The sequence below is a fragment of the Rissa tridactyla genome, chromosome 2 (assembly GCF_028500815.1).
Source record: "Rissa tridactyla isolate bRisTri1 chromosome 2, bRisTri1.patW.cur.20221130, whole genome shotgun sequence".
NCBI classification, from domain to species: Eukaryota; Metazoa; Chordata; class Aves; order Charadriiformes; family Laridae; genus Rissa; species Rissa tridactyla.
Window position 1 is genome coordinate 95841608 of NC_071467.1, and position 23728 is coordinate 95865335.

Consider the following 23728-nt stretch of genomic DNA (forward strand, 5'->3'; position numbering starts at 1 on the left):
TGTGACTTTTTCATCATGTTCTTTTCAAAAGAAAGCAGATCTGGCCCCTAAAGAAGACTTACCACAGTCCAGCGCCGAGTGCCCCCCTCTAGCTGGTCTCTCTCTCTTCCAGCTGTCCATCTCTTGGTTTTAATGAACTGAAGCCATAACAAAGTCCGGACAACACAAGGGCAATTCAGTACTGGATTTCTTTCAACAGTGCTAATTCCTCTGGCCTTTACAGGGGCATTGAACCAGAAACACACCTCAAATGGGTAGAGGGTAAAACAACCCAAACAAACAAGTAGGGGAAACAAACTGGAAGGTTAAAGAAAAGATAACCTGTGCCTGTTCTTGGGAAAGTAGTGTTTTCTTCCAGCTCAATTCACCCCATGGCCAGGCAGGTCAGGACTGCTGGTACTGGGTAGCTCACCTATGAAAACAAATATTCCCTTGTTGGATAAAGTGCCGTACTGTTGATATTCAATGCCTTTTCAGGTTTTAAGGCTCTCCAGACCAAGTAAAAATCACCCAGGCTAATTAGCGTGTGCGAGTCTTTTGTCCTGATTGTGTTTTGTGTACCAACGTACATGTAAGAAAGCAGGACCTCCAGGAAGGTGCAAGAGCATGCAAGAGAGAGAGAGAGGAGGAGATGACTGCGTGTGAATGCACAACTGACAAACAAGTGTGTGTATGTGAAAGACAAAGGGAGACCAAGGAGCCTTTTCTTATCATCAAAGATACATTAGAAAATCTCTTCTTTTTAAAGAATGACCACAATGACACACGATAAATAAATACAGATAACAGGGCGTTTCACTCATATAACTCACTCCAGTGAGCTATATAAATCATATTGCCTGTGCATGACTTATTCTGGAAATGATGAAGAGAGATAACAGATAAGAGCACAAGTCAGTAGCTTCTGCAAAGTGATACACAGGGCTGTAGATTTCCTTCCCAGCTGGAAGTCAGGCATGCCAAGTATCTGTGCAGCAGAAGCTGCTGTCTTACCTGGAGGCAAAATGCCACCACACACAGGACAGGTTGAGATTTAGCAGCAGCAGTGCGCTGTCTGTGTGTGCAACAGCTCCTGCCTCCCACCAAACCCAAAACTGAGCAGATGTGGGGAGGCAGAAGCTGCCATCTCTCAAAGACACCACTTGCGAAATACAGTGACTCGCAGCTGCTTGCTGGCCCTACTGTGCATTGTTCAAAATCTGGGCACCCTTTGGCACTCCTTTGGCAGGTTGCGTGCCCATAATTTTTGGACAAAAAGTGACTCAATGTTAAAAGATGCCTCTAAAGTGTGTAAGAAACAACGCGTGCATTATTGTCCTTGCCTGAGATCATCAACCCGGTCTACATAGTCTGACAAAGAGTTATTGGGTTAACAGTTTAATTCTTTCTCAGTTCAGCTTGCGCCTGACATGGTATCATGTAAGGGAATTATTTCTAATGCCACTTTTGGGTTTCCATTGTATTCTTGCCTGCCAAAAGAGGACTCTCCTGGATATACAGGCACAGTTTATTGTATGTAGATCAGCGTTATTTTGGAAAACACCAGAACTCTTCCCTGGCGATAAAAATCTATGAGCTCGCCTGCAGACTTTTTAGGTGAGTCACTAAATCTAGGGAGATTGAGAGCCAGTCTGCACGCAAAACTGGAGAAATACAACATCACTAAAATCAGTGTATTATAGTGCAAGTCTACAGCTGAACATGGACTCAAGGTTCACAGGCAGGAAGATTCACTCACACTACTTACTGCAGTTCTGAAAGGCATGCATAACTAAGAAAAATAAAAAACCTCTAAAAACAGGAAGGAAGCTCTTATTCCAGAATGAAATATAGTATTTTGATGCACCTGAAAATGATACCAAAAAAGTCAAACTGAGTGTGGAGAATGGCTGAGGCAAAACAGCATCCATGTAGTTACTCAGCAAAACAAATCGAGTCGTTGGTTAAAATGGCTTTGTTTCTAGCAGTGAGTGTTTTTACATTGATTAAAAACCTTAAGAAGATGTGTATGCTGGAACTGCGTCCCCTGTGACATTCCAGCTTTACACATTGCGTGCTGACATACTCCTGCTTGAGCAGAGTGAAAAATGAAGCTTGGCATATCCATCCCCAGGTTTCTACACAGCTGGCTGAGATGTCTCATACCACAAAATTGTAAGAGCCATAACAAGGGAGACTCAGCCCTGTTTCTCTTCACTGTTTCCCGCAAGGTATGTTTGATGGGCATGTTCCAGATGAGTCTGGGCTGAAACACCAGGGTTGGTTGAAGGCTCAGCTGTTTCCTTGCCTCTTGCTGTCTGAAGTGAGGCTGACGAAATTCCTTGACCATGCCAATCAGTTGAGCGGTGAGGAGGCTGCTTACCGGAAGGACAGCCAAACACAGATAGGAGATGAGCCTGGAAGACAACTCCTGACAACTTCCTCCTGTCAGAAGCCTCAAACCAGAAAATCTGCTTGCTAGCAGGGGAAGTGAGGAGGGGTAACTTTTGGTTTTATTTCCCTTCTGATGCAACAGAGACCTGATACTCCATAACAAAATACTTCGTTGAAATGCTGCCCTTAATGTGCAGAACATGTACCTAACCACAAACACATGCATAAATATATTTGTATGTATTTATACATACTTATGTTCATGCATATATATATGTGCATGTGTGTAAAAACTGTTTGCATTGGACCTGACCATCAATTAATTGAAGAAAAAAGTTCTCTGTCTCAGAATGTTACTTGCAGCTATTCTTTAGACTACACCTGGATTGGGATTCAGGCCCTTTCCCAGCTGTCACATGAACTTGGGGTCTGCTTTTTGCCAAGCATTCAACCGTCTCACTGGCTTGCACAGAGGAACAATGGTGATTCATGCACGGACACTGAAATAAACTGACTTCAGACTCGTTTAGCTTCTGCAACCAAGCAATATCACAGCCACAGGTCTTTATCAGGAAAGAATGTAGTTGCTCCCCCTCTTGAAGGCCCTTTTCCGCAGTCTGTGTGGATTCAGTCTTTGGCAGAAGTCATGGTAAAATCAATGCATGCTTTCCTGCAACAAGACATGTAGTAATGAAAGAAAGGGCCCTATGCTTAGTTATCCAGTTATTTCTGCTCTGTGGAAAACCTGGCATAATTTGAGCATCAGCTAAGCACATCCCTGGCCCACACTGTCAGAGGTCGCTTGTGCCCTGCACCACAAACACAGTAAGAATGCGTATACCTTCCTGTATCCAAACTGTGTTTCTCCTAGCAGAAAAAAAAAGTACATGAAAAAAGAGGTAGAGAAGAAATAGAAAAGAATTGAAACAAGGCACTAACTGGGAAAACAGAGATTTGCATAATTTACATAATCTGAGGCCTTCTGGTTGCTTTCTTGTTACTTTTTTACCCTGAATTGTTGCTATTTCAGCATGAAAGCTCAGTCTGGGCCCTATCAACAGCACTGAGCAATTTTGGCTCTGCTGAAACTTCAAATTCTTCATCAGAGCAATTCTGTTCCTTTGCAGAAATGACAAAATATCATTCCTGATCAAGGATACAAGTTTCAACAAATGTTGGCGGGAGTGTTACCCTGTGCGAATGGGAAATACAAGAGCCTTGCACACCTTCGGTGCTTTGTTGTCATTCTGCTGTGTTGTGCTGTTCCTGAGAAACCTGCTACCTCTCAATACAGAGCCCAGGTACCTTGTTAGTCTCATCTGCGTCGTTAAAACAGCTGCTGTCTGTGATCTTCTGCAAGAAAGCAGCACATCCTTTGGGGTTTTTTGCTACTTTGCCAGAAATTGAGACTTTTCACCAGCTAAGAGTCCCTCCCAAGAAATGTTGGGACAATTTCCCTGTGGATAGCTTTTACATACAATCAGGGGACCTAGTCAAAACTTTCTAGTTCTTTGTTTCATCTCCAGAGTATCCTTTATCCTGTCCTAAATTATACCTGTTAGCAAAGCCCTCTGCTGCTATGTTTCCAGATAGTTTGACCCTTCCTCCAGCACCTCCTTTCTCCCCTACGGTATGTAAGACTCATAACACAGAAATTTCTTCCACTTCCTTCTGGGATTCCCCCATTTCAGGAAGGTCTCCAGAAAACTGCTTTCTCAGCTGGTGTTGTAAAATGAGCCAAATGATACCAAAAGGGAGAAGCAGAGATGGGATTCTTCTTCTGTGTCTCTGGTTTTAATGCAGGAAGTCATGGTCAGCTGACTCAGACATCGCTTTGTATGACCGTCTTTTTGCTAACTTCTGCCTTCCAGAAATTTTTTTAAAAAAATAAATAAATCATTGTCCAACACACAAGATCTGCCTTCCACAAGATTTGGTAATCTGGGAAATATTTGTGACTGTCGTGTATGACCTCAGTAAAATGCCTCGAGGAAAGCTACCCAAAGTTATTGTGCTGGGGCTTGCACAGGTAAAGAGCCAGCTTTTTCTCTGTGGGAGGTCTGAAATGTGTTGACTCAAAGGCCATGATGCAACAGCCTTGAGGAGGAGCAGAAAGCATCCTGCTCACCTCCACCTCCCCGCTCTCACCCAGATCAAGTTCCACTTGGAGAGCTGAATGCAGAAAGGCACAACAGGCACCCTCGGAGGGATAAGGGGAAAACTTCGTTAGTTGGGACAGCCTGAATTTGAGCGTGAACCTTTTGGCGTACGGCCATCATAATAACTGTCTGGTTTTCTAACTTTTTCTGTGCTGCTTCCAAAATAGCACAGACTACGTGTCTCTACATGGCTGACTGCCTATCACTGCAATTGGTGGCTTATTCTGAACAGGACATGGTAGCTAATCTGCTGCAGCAAGTTCTGCTTAACAAAGTAGTGTGAAGCACTTTTTCCAGTTGAACTTACTATGGGAAACTTGGTATAAATGGATAAAACCTGATTGCTTGAGTTGATATTCTGTTTAAATCCTGATACAGCCAGAGGGCATCCATGCATACCACTGCAGTTCTGTTGGCTTCACACACAGAGTATCCTCAAGGCAAGTAATGAGATATCAGCAATAGCAAGAAGCGGTCAGAATCCATTCTGGGCTGTATTTTACCTGGAAGACAGCTGTAAAATAAGAACATAAATTTGTCTCATGCAATTAGTCAATCCACTTGTGTGGTCATCAGCAAATGTTCAGGGAAAGAGTGTAGAACCAGGCAAACAGCTATCTGCTCCCTACAGCGGGATGCTTCTACCTTCAATCAATTCAGTTTATGGTTAAATAGGAGGATGCATCTTCCATGACTTTGTTTTTGTGAACTACTTTATACTTTTGTCTGTCACAAATTCTGGAGTGTCAAGGAGCTCTAGAGCTTGGTTATGCTTTTGCGAGGAAAAAAAAGTACTTTCTTTTGTTTGTCCTAAAACTTCTGCTTGGTAAGTTGATGTAGTATGTGATAGCATGTCAGATACAAGCTCATCAAGAAGTCTCTAATGGTCAGCATTTTTCACAGACCATTTTTCCTGGTTCTACCCAGAGATCTGCAATGTAGTTCCCAATGTTTCTTTGCAATTCATAGAGTGCATGATGGATGCTCAAAGTCGATTAGTTAGTGTGCACACATGCAACTGTGTACACTACACTGGCTCACATGTGAAAGAGCAATCAAAACCCATTGTATAGTAGACATGCTGTAAGACAGAGGTGAACACAGCCCAGCCAATTGTCCAGTATCATTCCTTGTGTGAATCCCTACTCCAAGCTGTTGTGTCATTGTGCCTTGGAACCCGGTTGTGATGGGATGACTTTTACTTCCTGGGAATGGCAGACAATAGGGTAGAGCTCACACTGGAGATTCTGGAAAGGAAAGCAAAGGAAGCTTGCTGAGGTGAGTGCGCTGCTCTGAAAAAGTATTATTCCTTGTCCTTAGACATCACTAGCCACAAACACATGGGTAGAGAGCTTGTCAAATGCAAGATAGATACCTAGCTAATCATAGTTGGTACAGATATTGTCAGCTACCGAGATGTCACCATTAATTGTTGTGCACTAACAATTTAGGAGACAGAAGGTAGGGAGTGTAATGAAAGCCTAGCACAGCAGAAAATATCCACAGCAGGCTGAGGAGACCCTGGCACACAGACTTAGATGATGTCTGTCCTCACTTTGCTAACTGCCAGTGCCTCGTGCACCAAGACTAGGAAAAGAGGGGTGACAGCTAATTTGTGTGTTCTTATTTTGCCAGATATCATTCTGAGTGCCTAAGATGTGTGTCTCTTTATTTGTGAGGCTCATCTCCCCAGTGAGAGGGAGGGAATGCCCATCTTCAATAGATGCCATTTCCAGGGCCTGTGAAGACAGAGCATGCACTCAGGAGTCCTGTCACTGGTATTACCAGGATCTTCTGTAGCAGAGCTCATCAAAGAGTTTTGTGCTGGAGGATAGAGAGTGCTGCTTTGAGACTGTGTGCTCTCAGGCTAAGATACTCCTCTCTACAAATGGGGAATGGTGCCGACAGGGCTGGTTTCCCAGCTGCTGAAATGCAGAGCTTTGCCAGTTTGCATAGGAAGAGAAGACCAGCCAGGTCCCTGTCATCACAAACAAGCCAAGCAGTAAATGTTTAATCTCAACAGGGCCCTAGAGCATCACCTCCACATGCCACTGACTGTTAGAGGCTTCAAAATATTTTCCTAATACTCTCTGACAAATTAAGACCTATGGTAAAGACCGAGAGCCAGTACAAATCATGTAGTATGTAAAGGGAGAAGAAGAGACCCATGGGAAGCCCATGTCCAGAAACAATGATGCAGTAGGAAAATTGTTACTTAAAAGTCTAAAATAGCGCTAGGAAACAGGTTGTATCTCACACACTACAGAAGAAAGCAATATTCCTCTCCCTGGAATTGGTCTTTCTTGGCCCCAAATCAGGTGATTGGCTTAACCCAGACATCAGGAACAAGACACTCCACAAGATTTGATGCTACTAGGACCTGCGATACACGCTGCCATATCAGTATTATACCTAGGACCTCAGCAGTTTCACATGTTTTCCCAGTACTTATTTTCAGCACTTCCTTAGCACCCTACTGACAGTGTTTATGATCTCAGACTGCCCAGGCCACAGGCGAGCGAACAATTCAGCCCTTGCAAAGTCACTTCTGTTGGCATTGCATAGTCCTAGGGAGCTAATCCAGAGTTAATCTGAACTACATGCTAGGTCTTTGTTTCCAGTGCTGGAGAATCAAAGCGGGGCAGTATTCAGTGTCCAGTAGTGGTTCAGTGCATTCGCAGGTGGATGTTCCCACAGGTGGACATCCCTCTTTGAAATCTCTGCTATTCACCAGGTCTTTATACTTCTCCTCACACTCTTGGAGGTGGCTTACAAATCAGGTCCAGCAAAAGCAAAAAAAATCACACAGATACATGAGTTAGCTGCATGGCAGTGTTATACATCCCCTGTCTGTCCCCCTCACGTCCTGAATGCAATGCCAACATGCATCTCAGCACTCGGAACATGGGGCAAGGGACTTGCCATGGGATCTTGCATTTGTTAGTCATGGCTAAATTTTCTGCAGTGGGTGACAAATACACAGTGACTGTGAGGCCATGAAGGGGAAAACTCAAAGGTGCCCTGTGAAGGTGTCCCCACCACAGCTACTCCTCACTGGTAACCCAGGATGGTTTCACCTTGTTACTTCCCAGCTACCAAAAGGGCTATTCTGGAAACCAAGTATTACTATGTGCTTATCCCTGGACGACCTTGCAGCAAGAAACTGACATCTGCAACGGCCTTCTCTCCACAGACTTTCCACATTGTGAACTGTACCTTCCCTGACTTCAGGTGTACCTACCACTGCAAGTCATGTCTTTACACGCAGGAAAAACTAGCACTGAGTCAAGAGAAATCATATCTCTAATTCTACCTCATATATTTTCAAAACTTTTCCTTTTGTTTTTTGTTTGTTTGTTTGTTTAAATGAGACCAAAATGAACACAGGTGAAAAATCTGCTGACCTCTTGGGGGAGTTTGGCTGCAGTGCTGGATCTTCATCTCCCACTGGGGTTGCCTCACTGAGCCCAGTGTTTTCAGGAAGTTGAAGTCAAGGCAGCTCTGCTAGCTCACACCCACTGTATATCAGATTTACACAATGACACCTTACAAGCTGGCAGGTGGCTGACTTCATTGTAGCTGCAATTAAATCTGGAGTTTATTAGTATTCCAAATGATTTTATAGATTTACTTAGGCAATTTCACTCACTTGCCTTTTAAGACAGGTTTTCCTTGCAATCCATGCGTATATCCATTTGAGAACATCTTTATTTCTTAATGCAGAATCAAAGTCTAGATTTTAATTTGAAGTAAGCCTTAATGCATCTCTCTGTTGGAGCAAAAAACCAGCAAAACAGTATATTTTCTCCCATAATACCTGTGGGGTTTTTTTCCAGTCACAGAATTTGCCTTCTAACCCTAGGGCACAATCACTGTGTGGTAGTCTACTGCTTGTTACTGGTGAGGTTGTTGGCCACTGAGTCTGTCCAGTATGCACAACCGTTATGCAAAGCTGTGCGGCATGTGATGAATAAAAGTTAATTGCAAGTGCAGTCCTGCTGTGGACTCTCCCAACTAAATTTCTCACTTCAGACAGTGATTGAATGAACAAGACTAAAACACCTCAGCCTGGTGTCTTCTGCAGTCGTTTGGCTCTGGGAAAGTTGACCTCTTCTCCACCACAAGCCATTTCTAGGGCACGCGCTAGGAAATAGCCCAGTGGGAGACACCTCACTTTTTATGGATACTTAGCTCCAGACTTAGGTCTGGATATTTCAATGGAGGAGACAGGGTATATGGGCAAAATGGACCACTATGTCATCTATATGCTGTTGCTTATGACAGAGAAGAATCATGGGTACAGTATACCTATACAGAGTATAAATGTTAGAAAAACAGTTACAGAATCACAGAATCACATAATGGTTCGGGTTGGAAGGGACCTTAAAGATCATCTAGTTCCAACCCCCCTGCCACAGGCAGGGACACCTCCCACTAGACCAGGCTGCTCAAAGCCCCATCCAGCTTGGCCTTGAACACTTCCAGGGATGGGGCATCCACAGCTTCCCTGGGCAACCTGTTCCAGTGTCTCACCACTCTTACAGTAAAGAATTTCTTCCTGATCTCCAATCTAAATCTGCCCTCTTTCAGTTTGAAACTGTTGCCCCTTGTCCTGTCATTCCCCTCCCTGATAGAGTCCCTCCCTATCCTTCCTGTAGGCCCCCTTTAGGTACTGGAAGGCTGCTATAAGGTCTCCCTGGAGCCTTCTCTTCTCCAGGCTGAACAACCCCAACTCTCTCAGCCTGTCCTCACAGGAGAGGTGCTCCAGCCCTCTGATCATCTCCATGGCCCTCTGCTGGACCCGTTCCAACAGGTCCATGTCCTTCTTGTGGTGAGGACTCCAGAGCTGGACGCAGTACTGCAGGTGGGGTCTCACCAGAGCAGAGTAGAGGGGCAGAATCACCTCCCTCGACCTGCTGGCCACGCTGCTTTTGATTCAGCCCAGGATGCGGTTGGCTTTCTGGGCTGCAAGTGCGCATTTCCTGCTCATGTTGAGCTTCTGATCCACCAGCACCCCGAAGTCCTTTTCGTCAGGGCTGCTCTCAAGCCATTCTCGGCCCAACCTGTATTTGTGCCTGGGATTGCCATGACCCAGGTGCAAGACCTTGCACTTGGCCTGGTTGAACTTCATGAGGTTCGCACAAGCCCACCTCTCAAGCCTGTCCAGGTCCCTCTGGATGGCATCCCTTCACTCCAGCATGTTGACAGTGCCACACAGCTTGGTGTCGTCAGCTGTGGTAACTTTCAGAGGCTGTTCTAACTTTCCTTAAAGGCATGCATTGCTAAAGATGCTGCAGAGCATGGGGCTCACCATGGTGAAATATGACTATTCTTGCTCCGTCCTGAGCTAAGAGAAGGGAAGTAATCCACACTCGGGAGAGAGAAAGCAAAACAGAGGGAAAATATGGCAGATCCAAAATTCCCCATTCATTTACCTTGAGTGGAACCAGTGTGTCCTCGTTAACAGCTGACATTATTTTGCATAGCAGCAGGTACAATAAAAATGACCAAGGCAAGGGAGAAGTCAAGTACCATGAAAAGATGTTTCTGCGAATCAGCTGCAGATTCAATTCCGCTATGGTAAATATTAAAGCTGCTAATGTCTCCACATGCTGGTGTTAGCAAAACACTGTTGTTTCTTTCAAAACAGCGTCTAGCAACTGGTGGCACTTGCAGCAAAGCACTGCCCAAAGACTCTTCTTGGGATGTGGTTCAGTACCTCTCCACACGTGCTCTGTACTTTGGCTGCACTTTCTCCATGAGACTGATTCCACCTTATAAGGAACCTCTCCCATGTTGGCTAAAACAGCATTCCTACAAGGCACCCTTCTTCTGCAGGGGCAATTTTGTGTTGCAACAAGCAAAGAATGGAGATGGTCTTTCCAGGACTCCTGTGCCATCTGCCGTACTTCTCTGCTCCTGCTCTTTCTCAGCCAGCCAGGGCCGATGAGTAAGTTAACCTAGGGAATGGTATGTACTGTATGCCTAACCACAGTCCTCTGATGCGTCAACACCTTTGACTGATATAGTATCTATGAGGAAGAGAGATGTAGTCATAGAGTTGGTACATGTCTTTGTAAGGATACTCAAAAAGAATAGAAATTTTACAGTTTTATCTACAAAATGCCTGAGCTGGGAGAAAGTCACAAGTAGTACTTTTCTTTTTTGGGTGTGAAGAGAGAGAACAAGTATTCCCATTTGTGCTGCATTCACAGTTCATCTCAATTAGCCTGTAGTCCCTGCCTGTTAACTTCAGCCTTGGCTACAGCACTCCCAGACCACAGTGATGGGCCAGCAAAGGGCTCAAAGACTGAAGGCAAGAGATGGACATCACCTCCCACAGTTGGTGTTAAACCCGTGACTCGTTCAGCTCCTACTGAGTCCTCTCTACCTGCCCTTTTGAGGATACTGGGACCCATGACTACTCCACTACTGTTGAGGGTAAGTAGTCAGTCATCCCCAGCCCACCATGTTGGCTCCTCTCCAGAGTTCTTAAAAATCAAGCTGGTTTTAACCATGCAATGCTTCTGTGGAATAAGTATCTTTATTCCAAGCAAACACAGAGGGAGACCAAGGCACAGTGTAAACCATCATACGACATTTCTTTTAATGGAAGGCTATTTGCCATGTGTCTACTGAAACATGCCTTAATTTCTTCCATGTTTGACCTGGACCTGCATAACATTCTTATAATGGTGGATTTTCAAAGTATGCTGGAACCTAGAGGCCACAGGGAAAAGCTGACCAGTGGCAAGGCCTGAATGGGAGATGGAAATCTTTTCAAGATGCTTTTTGTCTTTGAAGTGATCTTTGCAGTGAAAAGGATCTTTTTTTTTTTTTTGGTTGAGACAATTTCAATATCTTTCATAATGCTGATCATTTTTGAAAATGTGTCTCGTACTACTTTACAGAAGTGACATTCCCACCTTAGGTGTAAAACAACAGGGAGGACCCTTAGACCACTGAATCCCCTAGGATGTCTTGTCACAGTGCATGGTCTGAGATTTTGCTCTATACCCGCATGGACACCAGGTTACGTTAAATGACAAGTATGATTTTTTTTACCTTAGTTGACTGCTCTTTTTAGAGTGACCTCACATCTTAGAGTGACCTCCATTTAAAAAAAAATCGCAAAACCTGGCACATGATCAGTTGTAAATAATTCAAACCAAATCTGCACAATTACTTTAGAACCATTACTTTTACTTTAACACAAAAATAGGACCAAAAAGAGTCTAAAGGTCTGATCATATACTTTCATAATGACTATCTATCTGTAACATATTTTGTACTACAAGTTCTGGCAAATGTCTTTTCCAGTGTACTTTATCCTGACCTGTCATTTTTGATAACTTACTGGTTCATCCCAAGATCTTTCTTTCATCTTTTAATATATATGCGAATTTCCTGGATAAAGGCAAATCACTATTAGATCATCGTCTATCTCCACATCATGAAAGTAAATTCCTTGCCAACCCTAAGCCAGCATTAGTTGTCCACAAGCCATTAATCCAAAAAGCTTAGAAAAGGTCAATTTTTTAAGCTAATAGTATAAAACCCACATAATATAACATTCAGATAGAAAGTTTAGGAAGTCTCTTTTGCAACTTAATTTAAATCCCCTGTAGACCAAAACGTCTGGATAAAGCCCACAAAAGATTAAAGACACTGGAGGACCTGATTTTCTAACCCATTGCATTTTCTATCCCCGTGCAAATCCACACAAATCTTTACCTCTTTGAAGTCGCTAGCAAATCTCTTGGTCTTTTCAATAGGACTTACAACTTCACTTCTGGTAATTACATCAGCCTGCCACTGTGGAACATCACTCCCGGGAAATGTTAATAATATAAAGCTGGCCACTGCCAGATCCTCTTTGTACCAAAGCCATTTAATTTAAGCAGTTTTTTCTTTTCCTTGTTGAAGACGCAAGGATGTTACAGGCTTCACAGATGCACAAATCGTCTCAGAAAGGGACAGGCTGACCCTTTTAATACGAGTTTGAACCCTGACGATATGAGAGCAGATCATGGCTAGGCAGTCAGCTCCCAGTGGATATTCCTTCTCCAAGGCACAGCTTTCCTACACCTCCTACTCTCTCTGCATGTGCCTGTCGTAAGACTGTTCTGCAAATTACTGTTATCAGCTACATATCTCACCCCTCTTTCCCCTAGGAACCATGTTTGTGCCCAGTGAGTCCGTGGGGGCTCATCAAACCTGCCAGTCTGCGCCCTTCCCCTGCCCAGCTCTGATGCCGTCTACATTTGCCACGCTTCCAGGGATGCTCCCGCTCTTTCTGTGCACCCTGATGGCTCAGCAAAACATGGAATACAAATATGGCTGTGTAAGAAAGTAGGTCACCTTTTATCAGCTGCCTGGGCACCCTGATAAATCTTTCCTTTGTGAACCTCTCCAAGTTAGTATGTTGCAGTGGCAGGTTACGCTGGCTGAGGAGCTAATGCCTGTCCAGGGGTACTTCCCATTCCTCACTGCTCTGCGTCCACATAACGAAAGGCCACCTGCTCATGGCAGCCTGAAGGGCAAGAAAGGGGAAACAGAAAATGAAAAATGAGTTGCAAGGACGGGAAACATACTGTTGAGTCCCCTTGTTTTGCTGATTAAACTTCCAGACAAAAAATTCCATTAATGGAAGCATTGTGCTTTGGTCTTAGTGTTTGTTTGTTTTGTTATATTTCTCCATTAATTTATACACAGGCACAAATGCACAAAGGAAAATCAAGCAAAAATTAAACAAAATGTTTGACTAAAATTCCGGGGTTTCTGGTGGATCTTGAGAAAGTTCGATTGCAAACACTGAACCCCGCGATGTTTTTATCGCCAAACTGTTGCCTGAGGTGGAATTCACTGTAATCCCATTGCTGAAAGTTGCCCAAAGGCTCTCTTCTTCTTCAGTAACAAAGCGCCTTCCTATTTTAAATGGCACGTTTCTATGGCCTCGCAGGTTGCTAAAGCAAAAAGCTTCTTGTGTGCTGCAGGCTGCTGTTACTATTGCTGTTGCCATTTCTTTTCTCTACGGGGGAACTGTTGACAGAGCAGATGATAAGTCAAAGCCCAGATGATGATCTGGGTGTTGACAGATAAGATCAACGGGTTTGTTGTCTCAACCCAGGCGCTGTTTACCCAGTACAATGGGGGGCTAATTTCACTGGCGCTGGCTCTATGCTAATGTCCTGCCATAAAAGAGTTATTACAATTCCACCTGAAAACTGGTGCTGCTCCTCCCTTTCTCCTCTCCCTCCCACCATTCCTCCCCCTCCCAGCCAGGTATATGTCAGTTGAAATGCCAGATGCAGAGATGGCAGGCTCCATGGTTTGTTTTGACCTATGTGGATTTGCTCAGAGTACTAAAATGACGCCAGTCTGCCATTATATCAGCTGCAGGTACTCCTCACCGAACGAGAATCTCTGTTTGCGAGATTTAAGGCATATCACTCCCTAGGCATCAAGAAAAGCATAGTATAATTTGAGGCTGGAATTACTCTCAATTACATATTAAATCCTCTGTTATTCCAACACGTTTGATGACTTTGCAGTGGATGTAGGCTAGTGCTGCTGAAGGTGAAAACAGGAAAAAAAGGCCTGTTTTCTGTAATCACAAATACAATCTTTTGGGAACAGCAAATCATTTGCATGTCTGCGTGACAAAGAATTATTAAACAGAAGAGATAATTAAAAGCATCACTTCATAGTTCTCATTTGAGTCACTTAATTAGTTTTGTTCCAGGTGATAAATGAGGGCTTTGCCAGGAAGGAAACAGTGTTTTCTTATTTTTCGCCAGAAACCATTTGCTGAATTATGTCAAATCTCTTACTACTATCTTCTTTGACAAGTCCTTGTAATCTCTTTACTTCTACAAAAGATATCCCCCTGAAATCATCAGCATGAGATAAGGTCTGTTCCTCAAGTGCCTCGCTCACGCCTCTCCATTCATCACATTGCTCTGAGATTTATGCCCTTGGCGATAATCCCAGAAAGATGCTCACTTCTTAATCTCAGCATCAGAAATATGTCTGAAGCAACGTCCAATCCCATCAGCAGCGACATCGATTAGGAAGTAGCTGCTGGAAAGTGATGAATATGTAGAGGTGCTTTTGTTACGCTTGCAAATCGTAATTAGAGCTGAATGGAAAATATAAGTAGCTTGCCGAGAAGCTGAATTTGCATTTTCTTAATGAATTCCCTCTGATGGTATCTATGCTTCTTTCTAATGTTTGTGTTGCACAAACGCCTGAGTGATAAGGATTTTTTTTATCCACGCAAGCCTAGGCTTGGTGAACCAGATTCGGCATTGCTCCTAATTTCCAAAGAGGCTGAAGGGGAGGCGAGAAAAGCATCAACCCGGCTGCAGGGGACTGGGCTTCCAGCCACTGCGGTGGCAAGTGCCAGCTCCAGAAAAGGTACAGCAGTGCATTATATATAATCTAGAAGTCTTTAAGGCTTCTCTATAGTACAGGGGACAATCATTGGGCGATTGCCCTACCAGGCAAGACGCACCTCTCCTGCATTAGCTCCTGTGTCCATGCTTGTGAACTTCAGGCTAAGCAGAGCAGCCTAATTTTACGGTCATGCAGGAATTATGTCCTTTAACTGTTTCAGATTCTGTGAGGCATAATTGTTTTAAGCTCCTAGGATAAGAGGTAATAAATACATGTTACCGCACAATTATCATCAATGTTTGCTGGTTTATTTATAGAATCATTTTGCTGTAACTTCTGGTAAACCGTTTTCCTTCCTTTTATGAAAAAAAATAAAGGTTGAGCCTGCCTATGCTAAAAATTGTAACAGTCAGCTGTGTTGTTTTTTTGTTAATAAACATTGCTAACTGGAAAATTAAACTTCTTTTATTTATCAGACTGAGTCAGAACTTTAAAGCAGCAACTAGCTTTGAAGTGGGGCCCAAAGTAAGAAAAAAAACAAAAACCACAACGAAACCTTTAATGTTTTATCTGCAGGTTTGCTGACCAAATCCATCTGCTTTATTTGACAACTGATAAAGACTGGCAGGTGCTTTAATGAGCCGGCTTTGGCTGCACTTGCAGATCATCCTTTTGAAACCCGCAGCAATGCCGTTCTCCAAATAGCTGAAAGACATGATTGACCTCCATGTCAAATGTCTCGGTGGATGTGTGCATGACCATTCTTGTGAGTATGTGTAAAACACCCTCCCGCAGCCCCCTTGCTGCAGCTCCCTGACCCCTGCTCCTCTTTGCCCTACGCACACGCAAGCCTTGCCACTGTATTTTGGGTTTTCCCTCTTCCATTTTGGGCCCCGTCCTTCCCGCAACAGCAATTCATCTGTAAAAATCCACACCTGAATGAAAACTTGCAAAATGGCCCATGTCAGCCCTGGGCATGCGCTACAAGGGGATGCCAGTGCCCTGGCCTCTGGGTGCTGTTCTTATTTAGGTAACAGAGCTTTATCATTAAAAAAGAGCAAGATTTATGGGAAGAGGTAGCACAAAATCACAGATCTCCAAGAATAACTGAGGTTGGAAGGGACCTCTGAAGGTCACCTGCTCCATGCTCAAAGCAGGCCCAGTTTCAAAGTCAGCATCTTCAGTATCAATATCTTCTGAGACCAACTCATGCACCGTCATCTCTCTGCTCTGCAGCTACCAGCTGGGAATAGCTTTTCTCTCTCATAGTTTATGTGGACAGCATAATCAGGTTAAAATTAGAGCAATTGTTCCCAATTTGTATCTAGCTTTTCAGCTTCTTCTATTTTTGACTCGAAGAAGGACTTCTGTACCCAGACGCTTATTTGCTTTTTCAGCTATATCAGCTAGTCTGATAAAAATATTACCTCCTCCTGCAAATCCTGCTTGTATTCTTAGACTCTCCCAGCAAGAACGTTATCTTCAGTGACAGTTTTGACTCAGCAGCGACCACAGAATTTTTGTCCCTGAGATTACGTGCATTTTATCTCAGACATGCTGCAGAAGCTGTTATTGGAATAAGCAGAGTAATCCAAGATTCAATAACGCTATCTGAAGGCCTAAATGGTACATAAATTAAAAGAAAAACTGAAGCAAAATGTCCAGTACAAAAACAGTGATTCTTTGTTTTGAACATATTTGAAATTTATTTGCCCCAGTTATCAGGCTCTTTTTTTGATAAATTTTATCAAAAACAAATTTTTGCATTTTTTTTGCTGCTGTTGACAACATGTTTGGTTTGCCATTCCAGGTGAGAGGGGGAAAATATTAGGACAGCAGGCTAAAAGAAACAGGGTTGGGTGGAGGTGTCAGTGGTAAGATGTGCTTTGCCTAAAGTTCACTTATCTTAATTATGGTGAACAATTAAAGGACATCACTTCATTCTAATCCCTATACTGACCGTTTCCTCTTAAAAGTAAAAGTTAAACAATTGACACAGGAACAATGCAATTATCTTTAAATTAGCCTTAACAACCAAAAATAAACCCAGTTCATTTTTACTGGGAATACTATGGGAAGCCCAGTGTGGACATTTTACTATGTAGTCCTACTGTTCCTGACATGACTAGGTGCACACACCAAATTTTTCGCTGGAGTATAATCTTGCTGTGATGAATCAAGTCAGAAACTTAAAAAAGCTCCAACCATATCACCCTGAGCAATCCTTGACCCTCGCAATTACATTTTCAAATGCTTGGGGAAAGAAAAAAAATATTAGGATGAGCTGTTCAGGCTGCCCTGAAAGGAATGCAGATTCCATCAGTGTCCATTTGCATCACTCAGTGGAAATGACCCCAAAAAAATGTTCTCAGAATTAATTGCTCGAGCTTCACTTATTGGATTAACCACACTTCTTCCGGGTACCATGTTACTACTGGTTATGATTTAGACCAGTGGATCCCTTCATCGTAGGCACAGTCCATCCTCCACAGAGCTCATAGTCTGATGACAAAACAAATAAAGAACAGGAGACAGGACCTGTTACCAGCGTTTGCAAATGGGGACCTGAGGCACAGAGGGAGGTTTATATCTCAAGGGGCAGCATGTGATGGATTGAAAAAACCACAGAATTAAACTGGCTTGTGTCAAGAAAGGAGAATATGAGAGGGCAGAAATCCCAAGCTCTAGAGCTCTGTCCTGCACCTCGCACTGGGAGCAGCCGAAGGAGCATCCCTGCCCCTGGAGAGAATCTGCTACACTGGGCAAAGTTACTCCACAGCACCAGATCTTCCCTCAAGACAATGCCTCTTGAAATATCCCATCACAAGCAGGTAACCTGCAAGTTCACTGGAGGACTTTCGAATAGGGAATTATTGCTCATGCCACAGGGTACCCCCCTGCTTCACAGTGACAGTTCCCTTTAGCCTCTCTTCCTTCCTCTCCTTTTTGGCCTAACTCCTCCCAACTAATGCTGACAGTGAGGCTTAGACTGAAGAAACAGGAAAGGAATTTTTATTTGCCAGAATAATGCTGGAGAATTTAGTGAGTTGCCTCTTGGACATTACAGTTCACAATTTGAAATGCTGAGGGACAAGTAAGAGCAAGCACGGCAATGGAATTTCTTCCCCTGGTTTCCCCTCACAAATATTAAGTTGAAGTGTGCCAAATAAGTGGACAACTGTAATGCAAGGACAAGGGAAAACAATAACCATTGCTGTTCCTAGAAAACTTATGTCTGAGGGCTGGCCAGATAACCCTAATAACTTCCACTAAGCCATTTGAGCAGTCACATTCAATGTCTAGAAAATTCATCAGCTGTAAAGAGAAGAGCAGTCCTATCCAAAAAAATAATTCATCTCAGGCAAACAAAGCAACTAATGTGGAAATGAGTGGCTGAAATCCCACTGCAATAAAAGTGTGATTATAATGCCAAGACTTTAAGATCTATGAATTTGGTCACAGATTGTATTTGCTCAAAAAATGGTTGTATTCTTCCCTTTGGGTTTTGACTTAAAAATCTGCTGCAGGCCCTAACTGCTTTAGGGTTAAAAGACTCCGGCAATAATCGCTTGCTGTGCGCGGGAGGCACAGGCACAAGGCACAGCCACCACCCATTTGCAGCACTTCTTTGAGCAAATGCAGCGTGGGCGGTGGAATCTCAGTGCAGAACCCACTGACGGTCCTGACCTAGGAATAAAAAGAAGGTGTTGCCTCTGGTGGGTTGAGCACTACGCGTTTCTCAACTGCACGCAGGCTACCATAAAAAGGGTTACTACTAGGAGTCATATAAGGTTACTACGTCAGATGTATGTGGAAACAGCGAGTATGCTCATGTTCAAAGTATTCCTCTAACCAAGTACTTCCTATAGACTTTCTGCTACAGACACTTACTCACACCACTAACCAAGAGCATATGGGATGTCCAGCTGAATTCAGAAGGATGGCTCATAAGCCTTATGTGTTGATAAGGTTCATTGTTCGGTCTTTAAGCAAAATCTTTGGAAAAGATGAATGAAATCAAAGAGACAGAAGTATATGCAGGGGCAGAGTGAGGAGGTAGAGCCTTCTGTAGGTCACAAAAGATCTTGTAACCATATCTTTTGGAATACATGTAGAACCTGAAGGTGCAAGGATGATATATTCCAAACTCAGATTGCAGATGAGACCTGAAATACACCCAGATTTCCCTTATACACCTCATATTCTTTTCTACCAAATGTGCAACACCCAGAGGGGTGTATCTCAGTATTTCAGACATTTTGGGTTCTTGCCAAACCTGTCCCAAATAGAACTTGACCTCTATAATTTCCACACAGGTGCTAGAAGTACTGAGATCATTTTAACCTGAAGTCTTTGGTTTAGGTCTGCTTTTGTCCTGTATCTGGTCCTTTGCAATCCAGAGGGAGGAGCAGCTCCAGCCCTGCGGCCTTTTGTAGCTTCCTGGTTTGGTTCTGGAGAATACAGCTTGACATAGAGAAGCAATGGTACAGCATGAAACGCAGTATGGGAGAAGCCCTCACAAAATCACTTTTGTAATATTGGCTGGGCTTTGCTGTTGGTTTGTTTGTTGGGTTTTTTTTATATATAAAAAATTTCCATGTTGACAAGTATGTTTCATAGGAGAACCATGAGCTCATCATGCAAAATGGACCCCTTAAATCAGTGGGGATTGAAAAGGGCACTGACTGTGAGTAATATATATATTAATTTTAGGAAGTTCAGTCGCCAGAGGCAGCAGAGCTCATCAGATGCTGCACAGAAAGCTGCAGAGGTCTGGGTGGCAGAGCCTGCAAGTTTATACACAGGGTTTGTGGATTCCTCAGGCAAAGCCATCAGCTCCCACAGACTGCCCAAACACGGCAGCTACAAGAGAAGAGGAGTCCACGTTTTCTAGGTGACAGACTCATGGCTACTTGACAGCTCTGGATTTCCTTGCTTTACACCTCTCCTCTCTGCTTAGCTTTCCTTTTAAAAATGAAAAAAAGCTGAAAATCAGGAAAAATCCATCCTTGTGGTCCACGACTAGGCTTAAAACATAAGAGCTGCATATAACAACAAGGGGTTTTTCTTCTGCTCTGGTGCGGATTAGCTGGGGAATCCTTTAACAAGCCTGGTTACAGCGAGACACTGCCCTTTGGCCCTGTTATGTCTTCCTATTGTCCTACATCTTCTGGTCCCTCCTTTGTCCAAGTGAAAGTAGTGCTGTACCTTCCCACACATAGACCTCAGATCCTCATCCCCTCTCTTAGAGCGGCTAATTTTGAAAAGAAAGCCTGCAACTACTCAGGCAAATTCATAACGAGGAGGGAGGGAAAAATTAGGGGTGGATTTGCTGTAGTGGGATAGCAAGCGGGCTCTGGGATTATCCTCAGACGGGAGACCGACAAATTCAATTATGTGACAGACATAAGCCTGCCACTGAGGTCATGCACAGAGGTTAATGAAATAAATGACAGGGGAGGGCCTTTGCTGGCAGAGGTCTGTGGGTGAAGCACCTAGTACCAGCCACATCCTGAAGCTGACGCTCAGGGCACTGGTGCTCCACCATCCCGGGGTCCCTTGTAGAAGGCATGGTGGTGAACCCCAGACTCTGTCCTGGTTCATCGCCCTGCTGGACCCCAGGGGTGGGCAGAGAGCCAGCAACGCCTGGTGCTCAGCATGAGTCTGTTCCTCCATCCTCCAAGCTGCTCCATTAATGAAAACCGAGAGAAAAATGCCTACACTTAGATCAGGGCATTTTGATTTGCTTTGGCACTGGTGGCAGGGGCGCACAAGATTTTTCTTAGAACCATGTACACATGGTCTGTACGACCCATCCTGTCCCATGTGCACCAGTCCTGAGAAATTAATGTGGTAGTGGGCGGATCAGTGGCAGCACCCTAACTTTTCAAACCTGAGTCTATCCGCAGGCAAAGTTCATGGAGGTTGGGGCCCCACATCCTAACTGTCCAATAAACCAGCCTAGAAGATCCTATCACAGGCTTCGACTGAGGTTTATTTCGTAGCTGGGCACTTTTATCCTGACAGGTAAAATGGTCTTGAAGGAAGAAAACAATGACTAAGAATAGACTTCTACAGGAAGAGATGCCCAGACCTTTATGCAAAGCTGTAGCTCTATTTTTTTTTCTTTTTTTAAAAGTGCCTTCAAGTCAGAACAACAAAGTTGTTCCACTCACTGATTCAGACTTTAAATGCTCTTCTGGTGATGACTGCATTGCCACAACTGACCCTACTAAATAAAGGGACTTTGTTTAATGTGGCCCTCAATAAATACTGTACTGTGTCCTTAAACGACAGAACTGTTACCAGCCTCTTGCTAGTTAGCCTCATTTTTCATCTAAAGACAGAAGTGTACTAAACCTCACTTCTCTTAATTTGGTGAGACATTGTTCTATTTTATATAAAACGTGTGTTTTAGGAGAATTAGGTTCAACAGTCCAGCTGCAGCTCACGAGCAAGAAAAAGACATATTATGCAAACCTTTATCCGAAAAAATAGGCAAACTAAATAAACCTACTTCTCTTTAATTGAGTAAGAAAACTGCAGAAAGAAGGTAGCACTGATAATAGGGTAAAGGTAGCAGAAGGAAAGGTATCTGCTAAATAATACCTTGTCAACCAAGCCAGGAGACCTGTGAGCCACTGTAATGGAGTTGTAACAATTGGATGTGCATGTTTGCACACATATATGGAGGAGTAATATGAAAGGTGGTGCAGTCCATTTACTTTGATGTCTACTGGAACCCCGAGTGAAAAACAAAACAGACGAGAGATGCAAATCTGAATTTCTATACTCCGAAGTAACCTGTTACTATAGGATTTGAGCCTCCTGTGGTGTAATTCTGGCTGTAATTACATAGGAACAGCATTTGTGGTAGCGTCAGGACAAATATTACCTGCATTAGGTCTTGAACAAACATGAATTGAGAAGTGTAGGTGTTCTCCAACTTACCATGTCCACGTAACACCAGTTAATTGATTTTATTGGGTCCTATGGGCATCCAACAATTTGGAAAAATTGTGTTTTGAATGCCCTCTAGTGGCTTTTGCTGCTGCAGGTTTCCTTCCTCAGAAACCCTTCGTGGAACCAGAGGCCTGTGGAGCAGGGCTGCAAAGGTGTAGAGGGTTGGCAAGAGGCAAGCGCCAAGTGAGCTGTCTCACTCACTCAAGGCATGGAGAGGGTCTCGGCCTCCATTTTGTTTCAAGAAGTTATAGCTCACCTACAGTGATTTTTAGTAATTCGTTTAATGTTTGTAATCATTAACTTTTGGGGAATGTGATTTGTCATAGAGGAGCGTACACACTCCAACTGCCTCCTGGAGGGAAGAGGAGGGAGAGGGGGAAATACTACAGGCTGCGTTTGAATACATGGAGCCACGGTATTTACTCCTACACCCCCTCATGTCATTTGCCTCACGGCAATTCTCTCTGGATTTTGTACAGCTCCAATTTAAAGCTTATGCCAGCAAATTAGCATTTTTGGGGCAAGAAACATTCTCAGCGAAAATTGCTGCTCTCTGGATTGCACTTGCGTGCAAAGGCAGACCCAACCTGGCTTTGTGCTACACGCTGGTCATCTTTACCGCACAGAGAAACCAAGCTATCTGGGGGAGCTGCGCCCAAAACCATACACAGGCACAGTCCTCGAAGCTTCTCAGAGCTGGCCCTATGAAGTCCTTCCAGCAGCAGATGCAAAATTAGTCTCTATGTTTTAATAATTAACAACAGTGATAAAAGTTTACAAGGTATCTCCAAGGTAATGTAAGACCTTGTCTGCTTAAATAAAGTTTGTAAACTAGACCTCTGTTTTTCCATCTGCTTTTTGATCTGAAGCTTATATTAATATAGTAATCAGCAACAAGCAGGAGGGTGTGTTAGCCTGTTCCATTTGTTAACATTGCTACAGGCGAGAAAATACTTGAACTTTGAGAAAAGAAGCAAAACCTAAACAATAGAGTGAGATCAAAGTGAAATCTCTGATGATTTTTCTTTTGCAGAGAGTTTCCTTCTTTTCCTCCTCATATTTTCAGAGAAGTTTCTGCTCTTGGAGGTGACCCTTAGCTATTCTTTGGAGAAAGATGACACGGGAACGTTGATACAAGCATTAAAGAGATCCCAAAAGGGAATTAATGTAGGACCAGATCTGAGGACAAAGTATCTGCTTCAATCAACATCAACTGTTCCACTCCGCTTGTTTTGCATACGGGAGCCAGCACGGCAGAAGCAGCTCTGAAGGTAAGACATCGCAATATGCGCTGAAGAGGAGAGTTTCACTGAGTGTTCAGCTTTTTCTTCTTTCAGATACCATGTGGCAACACAAATAAATCAAAGTTTAAAGAACAGATTGCTTCCCAGCTGTACCTGCCCCTTAGCAAAGTGGATAAATCCAGCAAAGCTGGTTGTTTAAGTGCGTCTGGACTGACTGTGTAATCTTTCTGAGATTTGAGTCCACAGGCAGAAGTGGTCAACAAATCAGTAGTACCACACACTAGCCATCAGTGGTCCATCTTGATTTTGTTGGAAAAATGTAACCAGTAAAGTAGATTTTATAATTATGTACAAAATTTTAAGGTAGAAGGAGTTGGTGCCATGTCTAGTTGGGATACCGGATTGGCAATAGGAAAGCAGAGTTGTTGTTCTGCCTCTGCTATCAGCCTCTCACAAAGGCAAGTCATTCTACTTCTGTGCATCAGACAGGGAGTCCTGTTCTAAAAGTGCATATAATGAACTGTCTCCTTCTGGAAAGGGCATGGAAACCTGCTGGGTGGGGTGGAGGCAATATCCAAATGCTAAAAGATA